Source organism: Cynara cardunculus, assembly GCF_001531365.2.
Source record: "Cynara cardunculus var. scolymus isolate 2C chromosome LG 11, CcrdV1, whole genome shotgun sequence".
NCBI classification, from domain to species: Eukaryota; Viridiplantae; Streptophyta; class Magnoliopsida; order Asterales; family Asteraceae; genus Cynara; species Cynara cardunculus.
In genome coordinates, this window is record NC_037538.1 from 18,779,738 (window position 1) to 18,791,678 (window position 11,941).

Sequence of the window (11,941 nt, forward strand, 5' to 3'; positions counted from 1 at the left end):
TTTGGGCAAGAAGTTCTTGCATCAGGGTTATCATGTCAATAGCCCCCAAGGCCTTTTAACTTTAGGTATCTAAGCCTTGAGACAACTTTCATGTCAATCTTTCACTTCTCCCCTTGTTCTTTCACAATCATTATCATCATAGTATTAGGTTACTCCTTCTAGCAGTAACTTGGTGATCAACCCTGGAAAATAGAGCTTTCCCATGTTCCTTCCAGCATAGTACCTAACACTTTTTTTAGGTTGATCTTACCAGGATGGATGTTCCTATCTATAGTAAAACAAAATAGTAGAAACATTCTATTTGACAGAGATAGAACTGTCAGTAGTTGTAGGAGAAATGGAATGCCTCACAAATTTGAGCCAAACATTGCATCTGATATGAAGTTGACTGCCTTAAAGGTTTTAAGCATGAACTTTGTATGTGCCTCCTACTCCGCCCTAGGCTTTCCAAGTATAGAAAAAACTTCAGCCAGGTCATTATGAGTTGTATTGTGTAGCAAAGGGTAATATTCAATGTTCTTAGGAGAGGTAAGATCAAGGACCTTGTTGATCATTTTTTAAGAGATGGTCACAGTACTACCCCTTACCTTAATCTTGGAAGTGCTAGTCACTGACATTTCAGCATAAAACTCTTTATTGAGTGTCAATTCATGAGATGTAGGGACCTCACGTAGTTTGGAAATGCCTTGAATATCCACCACTTGCTTAATGAAATGAAATTTCCTAATACTCTACTTGTCAAATATCTTATTAGGTAGACCAACTCTAGTTTGAAACTTATTCAACATCTTCTCAGAAGCCTTTAACTAAAACCATTGTGACTCTTAATGGGCCTTGGAATGAATACAGGCTTCTGTGAAGTATCACCCCTTGTTCTCGTTGTTTTCTTCCTATAATGTAGAGATGTTGTAGCATGCATTTCTGTGTATAGGTGATTTGGTGGATGTTTCATCTACCTAACCCTTTTCGGTCTTGGCTTACTTTCTAGATGGTCCTTTAGTCATTGGCTTAGTCTTTTGGCATGTACCTTCCCTAGAGACTTTCTCTTTTTTGCTAGGCATCACCACAGTGGCTTGTTCTTCCCTAGAAAAATCAAAAGACTCATTTAAATAAGTAATAAGTCCTAGAATGGTATTGTGCACGAGTTTCCCCCTTTTCTCCATATGATATATGAAGCACATTTTGTCCAAAATTTTATCAACATTATCTAAGGGCCTATCCCTAGGTTTTTCAACAATGGCCAAAGCCATGTTATTAGGGTAAGACTAAGGTTCAAACTCATAAAGCAAGAAATACATAGTGGATCTATCCACGGTCAACACAACCTCATTACTATAATCTTCTTCATCAGAGACTAAGGTGAAAAACCCATCAAAGGGAAATGGTGCAAAGTTAGAAGATACCTGAGGGACCATTGATTGAGATGCAATGAAAGTGGTAGATTGTGGTTTTTTATAGGTTGTTGTTTGACCCTTGTTTACTTGTAGCCTAATGTGTCTTCATCTACTTGTTTAGAAGGAACAATAGTGAGTGATTATTTTGCAGAGAGGCTACCTCAATTATGGTTGTTTCAACATTAAAGGTTTTAACAATAAGTGCGGTGGAGTCATCATTGAGAACCACTAGTGAAGGCTCTCCCTTCTCCTTGCTAGGATTGACCATTACCTTGTTCTTCTAACATTCTTCGAATAGGTTCTTGTTTTCCATCCTCATGTTTGTCCCTACCCATGGCCCTTTTCACCCTCTCCATTGATAAAGTTTGATCACAGAAGAAGAAATCGATGCTAAAGTTTGGTTCTTAAGTGAGAGATGAAAAATGGATTAATGGTGACTGAAGGGTTTTTATTGGAGGTTAACAAATATAAACATGGGGATTAAGTTTAATGGTCTGAGAATTTTGGGGGAGATGGTTAATAACTAGCGGATAATAAAGAAAAATGTTTGGAAAGTTGGATGGTATGGACAAGTGATGACTGTTTTCTTAAAAGTAGAAAATACTTCTATTTTTTGTTTAGATTTTGTAAGAATGACATCACAATTCTACCATACTTTAACTTATCCTCGCATATTTATTTTAAACTCTTGCCGCTCAAACTGTGATTCTTTCACCAAGGATAAGGTTTACATTGTTGTATCATGACTCTAGCATTTCCCTTTTTTCTTCTTTTCTTAGAGCAAAACACAACTAATATAGACATTAAATAAAAACTAGTCTAATTAAGCAATAAATATAGGATCAAAAGGAATTTTTACAAACTTTGGACATCTAAGACTCCACAAGCCTCTTGAAGGTTTTAGCAAATGGTAGTCAAATCCAATGGGCAATGTTCTGGGATTGCTACAAGAGCACGAAACAACTTCACTCTCTGAACATTGACTTGAACACAGTGTTGTCCTCAGGGTTAACTAGGCCAATTTCTCCATAAGGATGGACTTTATGGATGAGGAATGGTCTAGGCCATCTAGTCTTGAGCTTTCCTAGGAATAGTTTTAACCTAGAGTTAAATGAGAGAACTTGCTAGCCTTCTTTGAATTCTCTGTGATTGATCATATTGCATGCTATTTCTTTGTTTTGACTTTATAGATCTTATTATTCTTATAGGACATGTGCCTACGTTCCTCTATCATACAAAGTTTTATCTTTATTTTTTCTACCAGCATCATCTAAGCGCATACTCAGTTCTTTGATTGCCTAATATGTTTTGCACTCAAGCTCTAAAAGGAGATGACTAAGCCTTTCCAAAGACTAGCTCATATGAGGACATACCAATTGGTGTTTTAAAAGCAATCTGGTATGCCCATAAAGCATCATCCAGTTTGAAAGCCTAATCTTTTCTGTTTGGTTTGACAACTTTCTAAAAATTTCTCTTTATTTCTCTATTTGAGATTTCAACCAATTCATTAGTTTGTGGGTGTTAGGAAGTGGCAATCCTATGGTTAACATTATAGTTTTCAAGAACTCCATGTAACAGATTGTTCATAAAGTGGGTATCCTTGTCACTAATTAGTTCCCTAGGGGTATTAAACCTTGTAAATGTTTGTTTTTAATGAACTTAACCACAAATTTTGAATCATTGGAAACACATGCAATGGCTTCAACCTATTTTGACACATAGTCTACAACAACTAAAATGTGTTGACAATTGTTTGATGGAGGAAATGGTCCCATGAAATCAATTCCTCAAACATCAAACAACTCTATTTCCAAATTCTCATTCAAAGACATTTCATATATTTGAGAAATGGAACCACTTCTTTGGTATTCCTTAATTGTAGGCATTTTGAAAAAGAGTTGGCCAGTAAAAACCATATTGTAGAACTTTAGTTATTGTTCTTTGGCCTCCAAAATGTCCTCCAAATGTTGCTTGGTGGCAATGCTGCAAAATTACTGCCACTTTAGTTTCTGGGTTGCACCTCCTCAAAATTTGATCTGTACCAAGTTTAAACAAGAAAGGATTATGCTAAAGACAAGATTTAGTATCATAGAAAAATTTGTTAAGAATATGGCCAGTATAATTAGAAGGTGTTATGTCACAAGCCAGATAATTTGTTATATCAACAAACCATGGTGAATTTGATTGTTGTAACACAAGAATTCTCTCATCATGGAAGGTCTCAATGATGTCTCTCATTCTCCTCTATCCTCAATATAATTTTCTAACCTAGATAAATGATCTTCTACTTGTTTGTCTACCCCCTTTCTATCCACTATCTATAGGTCAAACTTTGGTAACAACAAAATCCATCTTATCGACATAGGCTTAACATCCTTTTTTGAGATCAAATACTTAATGGTTGTATGTTCAGTATGCACAATGACTTTTATCTTTATCAAATATGATCTAATTAACCACAAGGGTTATGGTGTAGTGGTTGACGCCCTGGGGGATGTGGTGGAATATCTCATATGTTCAGGGTTCGATTTTAAATGTACAAAACAATTGTGGCCGTTGATCTTATTAGGACTAATTTCTTGCAGTCATAATTTTCAAGGATTAATCTAGACATAGCCTAGGACACGTTTTCAAAAAATATGATCTAAACCTCTTAAAGGAAAGAACCACAACTAATAACTCTTTTTCAGTTGTTGTGTAGTTAGTTTATGCTTCATTCATAGTCTTACTTGCATAATAAATGAAACGAAAAACTCTCTTTTCTTTGACCTATGACAACACCTACGACCTTATCACTGGCATCACATATGATTTCAGAAAGTTTGTTCCAATCAAGAGCAACAACTACTAATGTAGTCACAAAAGCTTTCTTCAAGGTGATGAATACATTTCTTCATTCTTCATAGAAATCAAATTATGATCATCCTATAATAGTAGGCACAAAGGTTTTGAGATTTTTGAAAAGTTTTTGATGAACCTTCTATAAAATCTAACATGGCCAATAAAGATTCTTTTACCTTTAATAGTGGTTGGTTTACGTAGTTTTTCAGTAACTTCAAGTTTAGCTTTGTCTACCTCAACTCCTCTCTTAGAAATTAGATTACCAAGAACAATCCCTTCTTTAACCATGAAATTACATTTTTGCCCAGTTAAGAACCAGATCAGTTCCTTTACATTTTTCAAGACTTTTTTTTCAAATTTTCTGAACAACTGTCAAAAGATGAACCATATAAAGAAAAATCATCCATAAAGATTTCTGTTAGGACCAAAATTGTCCTAAATAATCTGAAAGTCTTATTAAAGAAATTTGGGCTAAGAATGGAAGTTTATAGACTTATCTTCAGAGTTCTGAACTATGCTTACAAGACTAAGTTTAAGTCTGAAGACTTATCTTTAGAGATCTGAACTGTGCTTAAAAGACTAAGTTTAAATCCACAGACTTATCTTCAGAGATCTGAAAAAGAAGACCTTAGAGTTCGGGTGAGCTTCTCAGGCGTAAAAGTACAAGTCTGAAGAATCATTATTCACAGTTATTTCAAGAAAAGACCAGAAGAGCGCCTAAGTGTCAAATCTGAAGACGAAGTCTGGAGACATTGAATTTAGAGTTATTCTAACTCTGAACGACATAATGATGTTGATCTTGTAACAACCTATTTCCAATAAAGATTCTATTTCCATTTTTATAGGATCTAGTGTCATTGTAAATATCACCTATAAATAGGTGATATAGGCACAAATTTTAGAATACACAAAATTCACACAATTCCAACATTCATTAGCAGTTTTCATTCACGTGAGAGTCGATTAGATTTTTGAGAGAGCTTTGTATTTTTCCAGTTTTATCCAATAAAGAAAACGACCGGTTTATATTCATCATCTTCTACAATCTTCGTCCATGACTGTTTTTTAACCTTGGTCTGTTGTGGATCTGGGTTCAACAACTAGTATCAAAGCCGAATCGATTAACCTTTATCGATGCGATTTATCTATCTACAGTAGATTCAAGAAATCCTTCGGTTTTTCATTAGAACAGTACTCATCCATAAATTGCTTCTTATTCGACTAATTTTTTAGACCAAAAATTGATCGATTCATCATATTCTTATGTTTTAATCAAATTCCTTTTAAAGGATTTGCTTTTAGGTGAATTCAGACCTGTTTTGTTCATCAAAACTAGGTTTATTTGATGAATTTTTTGGTTTCAATCGAACATTTGGACTTTGATACAGTCAGATCTATGCTCATCGCCCAAAGCATGAGTGATATACACAAGTGTTCATGGTGCTCTCCGCCTAAGGCATGGACGATTTGATGCCAAATCTATGTTGTACGTCCATTCAATGACTCTCAATGTGTCTTCTTAATGGTTTGTTTGCCTAAAATCATCAAGTGCTTAATGATTAAGGTGATATTATCATTATCTTGCTCTGAAAAGCATCAACAACATCGTTGTCAATCATTGACTTTTCTAAGTCAAAATTTGATGTTTTTGGTCAACCTAATTGGCATTAATGTTTAAAGACAGATTTGAAAGGATTTCAGAATTGTTTGATTGGTTTGGGTACTTGATTGGACTATTTAGAGTTTGAGTATATGCAATCGTTACTCTGGAAGTTTCTACAAGAGACTAGACTATTGAGTGCTTTCACTCATTTCTTTTGACCTGGTCAATCAGAGGTCTTAAAGGTTTGCAAACGATGTTGTGGAAGTTCTGTAATATTTAGATCTTTGAATATTCTCAGTCATTCTTCTAACTTGATCAATTAGAAGTTTGAAAGTCTACAATCATTGCTCTAAAGTTATAGTTGTGATCTAGAGTTCTGAATGCTAATTATCAATCTTCTGGATGGGAATTTTGGATCTAATTTTGATTTATCAGTCTGCTGAAAGTTTAAAGAAAACCGGCTTATTTTTTTTGATTGACCTGCTGTTCTTGAAGCCATGTTCTTAATGATGATACTTCTCTCTAGATCTCAATATCAAAGGTGATTGCCTTGGTACTTCAAGATAATTTTTTGGTACCCCATTCTATGAGTTGATCAGATTAAGCTCTTAAGATGAACACTTATTCAACTTGTAGCTCAATGAAAGATTCTTTGTCATAAGACCGGTTACACTGGTTTGTGATGAAATTCAAACATTTATCTATCCCATAGTTGGATGAATTAGCTGCTTGTGGGGTCAAGTGGTAATTCTGAGGTTCAACGTCTGTGTTGAGCTTTCTACAGTTAAAGCTGCATTTTGTGCAATCGGTGGTGCTGCATTCACATTGGATTTTATCTTAAAGTTGAAACTGAATAATAAAAGGTGTATTCAGGGGGAGCTTGAAGACTTCATCAATACCGAGCACACCAATTTTTTTTAAAAGAAAACAGGGGGGAGAAGATTTGAAGGCTTCAGAGATGATTCTTTCTTTATAAAACTTTAGGAGGATATTGTTAGGACCAAAATTGTCTTAAATAATCTGGAAGTTTTATTAAATCAATTCGAGCTAAGGAGCTGCAGACTTATCTTCAGATATCTGAACTGTGCTTACAAGACTAAGTTTAAGTCTAAAGACTTATCTTCAAAGATCTAAACTGTGCTTACAAGACTAAATCTAAATTTGCAGACTTATATTCAGAGATCTAAAAAAAAGAATTAAGAGTTTGGGTGAGCTTCTCAGGCATACAAGTACAAGTCTGAAGATTCATTCTTAAGAGTTATTTCAAGAGAAGACCCGAAGAGAGCCTGAGTGTCAAATCTGAAGACCTTGAGTTTAGAGTTATTTTAACTCTGAACGAGAGGATGATGTTGATCCTGTAACAACCTATTTGCGATAAAGATTATCTTTCCATGTTTATAGGATCTACTTTCATTGTAAATATCACCTATAAATAGGTGATATAGGCACAAATTTTAGAATACACAAAAATTCACACAATTCTAACATTCATTAGCAGTTTTCATTCACATGAGAGTCGATTCGGTTTTTTAGAGAGCTTTGTAATTTCCAGTTTTATTCAATAAAGAAAACGGTCGGTTTCTATTCAAATCATCTCCTATTATCTATCGTCCATGACTGGCTTTAACCTTGATCTGCTGTGGATCTGGGTCCAACAATTTTTATGGATTTTTCAAGCACGTCAGAAAATATAGACATCATGTCTCTGAAAGGTTGTGGGAGCATTGCAAAGTCCAAATGGCATTGTCCTAAAGGAAAAAGTACCATAGGGACAAGTGAAGGTGGTCTTTTCTTGGTCCTCCACTGTTATAGTTATCTGGTTGTATTTGATATCTATCTAAGAAATAGTAATAAACCTTACCGGCTAATCTATCCAACATTTGATTTATGAAAGGTAATGAAGATGGTTCTTTTGGGTAGCTTCATTTATCCTACGATAGACCATGAAATTCTCCATCCAAATATTGTTCTAATGGGCATGAGCTCCTTTTTTATCACTGATATGACTATAAACCCTCCCTTTTTTAGGAACACACTGTACTGGACTAACCCAATAACTATCGGCTATTGAGAAAGTTAATTCTTGCATCTAACCACTTCAAAATTTCCTTTTTCACTACCTCTTTCAGGACAGGGTTTAACCGTATTTGTGATTCTATGGATGTGAAATTCTTGTCATCTAGGATGATTTTATGTTGACAAATAGAAGAAGTAATCCCCTAAGGTAAACAATGGTCCATCCTGAAGCTTTTGTGTGCAACTTCAACATATCTACAAATTTCTTTTCATGATGCAAATCTAGGGCAGATGATATAATGACATACAATTTGTTTTCTTCTCCAAGAAAGCGTATTTCAGATGAGTTGGAAGTTGTTTCAACTCCAGATCAACTGGTGATAGTATTGATTGGATAAAGTTCTTTTGCTTACTATTTTCTAACAACTCAAATTTTGCAGCATGCAATAGGATAGTATCTTCCTCTATCAAGACTAAATCCTCCTTGTCATGTTCTTCCAACTTTCATGATTTCCTAATTCCTTCCTCATGACACATTAATTATATATCCTATGGTTGAACAATCCTCCATATCATCAGGATATGTCAAGGAATTAAAGACATTAAATGTGAGTTTTTGGTCTTGAAGCCTCATAGTCAACTCTCCTTTTTGGACATATATCAAAGTTCTTTCGGTGGCTAAGAATGGTCTCCCTAAAATTATAGGAATGTCTTTTTGGACATCTATCAAAGTTCTTCCGGTGGCTAAGAATGGTCTCCCTAAAATTATAGGAATGTCTTTTTGGACATCTATCAAAGTTCTTCCGGTGGCTAAGAATGGTCTCCCTAAAGTCTAAAATGATGGAATCTTCCAGAAATATGAACATATCAACTTGAAGTAAGATATCCTCAACTTTTTCCTTTTGGGTATGCAATGTATTTGTTGGCTAATTAGAGTGTAACAGTATATAGGTCTAGCCTCTTCTATGCCTAAGGTGTTGAAAACAAATAAGGGCATAAGGTTAATATTGGTACCTAAATAACACAAAGCCTTCCCAATCTCTTTCCCACCTATAAAACAAGGAATAGGAAACTTCCTAGATCTTTAAGCTTAGGAGGTATCCTACCGGTAAAAAGTGCACTACACCTATAACAACTCCCAGATGGGTAGAAAATGGGATTTGTGAGCTCCTTATAAGTTTCAAGTTGGGGGGCTACCAATAAGTTCCACCATGGTTTTAAGTTGGATTCAAAATTATTCGGCCAACCTATTATTTTGGGTTTTGGGTATTACAATGGTATCAGAGTTGATCTTATTTGACATTGACACGGTAATGTAAACCTCATCGGGTATGATAAGTCCTCGAGGGGGTGCTTGTACCATCTTAGAAGAATCTTACATCACTGATTACAAGAAGAAGGATTTTTGATAGGACTAATGAGGACCTCGCGAGTTTAAGTGGGGGAGTATGTAACAATTCGTCCCACATGGATAAAAATGGGATTTGTAAGCTTCATATAAGTCTCAAGTTGGGGACTACCAACAACTTCCACCATGGTTTTAAGTTGGACTGAAAGTTATTAGGTCAGCTTATTGCTTTGGATTTGGGGTGTTACAACATCTATCAATGATGACAACAGTTTCATGTTTAGTCAACTTCTTCTTACTTAGAATGTCTTTGAGGAATTTGACATAACTGGGAATTTGCTCAATTGCTTTAACATGAGGTATGTTGATCTGCAACTTTTTTAACACATCTAAAAATTTCTTAAATTGCAGGTCTTCCTTCCGATTCCTTAACTTTTGGAGGAACTGGTTTGATTATAGCTTTGTTCGACTTACTTTAGCAATATAATATGAAAAATCATGAAGAACGGTTTGGTAATTTATCACTATTTTATAATAATTATAATTTAAATTTAGCGAATTAAACTGAATATTTCAATTCTTTTAACATATTTCATTTCAATTATTGTCAACTGAACATATAATCAAACTTCATTTCAATTTCTTCAAATTCTAATTCCCTTGATAGATTCCATTTCAACAGATTTAATTTTATAAACCAAATGCCATCTTACATTATTGGAATAGAAAATGAAACAAGTATATTTTACTAATTTTTAAACTAAAGGTGAGTATAATGATTTTGAGTAAACTACAATTTCCGTCCATGTGACTTGTTAAAAATTATGACTTTCGTTCTTGTGTTTTAGAAATTACGATTTTCGTCCTTATAATTAATCGTTGTTTATGTTCTCAAGATTGACTCCGTCAATGATTTGTCGTTAAATATGAGGGTGAAAACAACAATAAATTATTAAACCATAAAAAAAAATTATAAACCATAAGAATAAAAATAAAAATCGTAATAAATTAGCATATTATTTTATGTCACTCATGTTTTATAAGATCACACAACTCTACATCTCATATAAAAGTATTACACAAAACACACACACACACACACACACACACACACATATATATATATATATATATATAATAGGTTACTTTTGGGCATTTTAACAAAAAAATTAGGACGTTTTCTAAAATAAGGTGTCGTATTAGATTTTTATAGAACATTTTTAAATGAGTGTTATATGAACACATCTTTTTACAAGACACCTGTTTTAATATATAAGACATTTTTCAAATAAAATCATATACAAAAATTAATAGGATGATTTATTTCAAAATTTGTTAAAACGGCCAAAAATGTTCTATGAATTTATTGTAACACTTTTACTAATGACGAGCAACCATCAGGTAAGTCCTATAAAACAATTTATTAGGACACTTAGATATTTTAAACGTTGTTTAAATCCAATTATTTGAAATGACATTTAGACCAAGGTACATCATCAGATCAACAAACATTAATTGCATTTTCATTCATTCTCAACCGCATCCGATTATTTGTAATGACATTTAGACCAAAGTATAATATCGTACCATCATACGTTGCATGTTCATTCATTCTCAATTGCAGTAGTGGACCCATGATTTTTGCCGAACGACTGCAACTTTAAGGTGAATCAAAGGCTAGTAAACGTACGGTTTGGTCATATGAAAAAATCAACATGGTTTGAAAAGGAAAAAAAATTCAATTGTGTCGATTTAAGGACTAAAATACATTTTTAAAATGAAATCAAACTTTTGAGAAAGACGAAAACTACGTCTTAGGCATAAGCCCATTGTTGCTTTTAGTTGTATTGAAAGATATTTTTCAGTTCTTTTGGTTGATTTCAAGGGATTTTTCCGATTTTTAATCTATTTTGAAAGACTTTTTCGGTTTTTAATTGATTTTGAGTGACTTTTTCGGGTTTTTTGGTCGATTTCAAAGTAATTTGTTTTGATTGACTCCCTTCTATTTTATAATATTATAAAGCACCCTTGCATATTTAACATGTGCATATTACATTCTCAAAATGATTCTATTTATAAAAGTCGGTTGAACGGGATATCTGCTGATTCCAATGTTTAAAATATCGCGTAAATATATAAGATACTTAAATAAATGTTAGGAAAATATATTACATAAAATAAAAAATATGTTAGAATTTTTATATAGTTTGTCCTTAAAAATAACTATAATATTTATATTATTTCACTTTTATTTGATTATGTTAGGGACCGTTTACCAAATGTTTATCCGGGTAAGCACTTATCAAGTCATATTATCTTACCGAATGAATTTGGTAACGATCAAGAATCTTACCCGGTAAGAGGGAGACAAGGACCGAGAGTATTATCCGGTAAGTGAGGGCGACAACTCTTACCATGGTAAACGCTTACTCTGTAAATTGTTGCATATGATTCCAATGGACTAAAGTCATACCCAGTAAATAAGTGATAATATTAAATTTACTGGTAAGCGTTTACGGGTAAATTTTTGGTAAACGGCCCTTAATCAAAATTCCACATGTTATTTTCCAAAAACAAAATCAACATGCAAAATTTAACCAAGGGGTACCCATTTCCAACGCGTACTGAAAAACTGCATTGTGACGTCGTTTCAACAACATCGTTTAGTTGAATAGTTGACTTTGACTTCCAACAACACCGTTTAGTTGAATAGTTGACTTTGAGAGCTGGTCCAGTCCA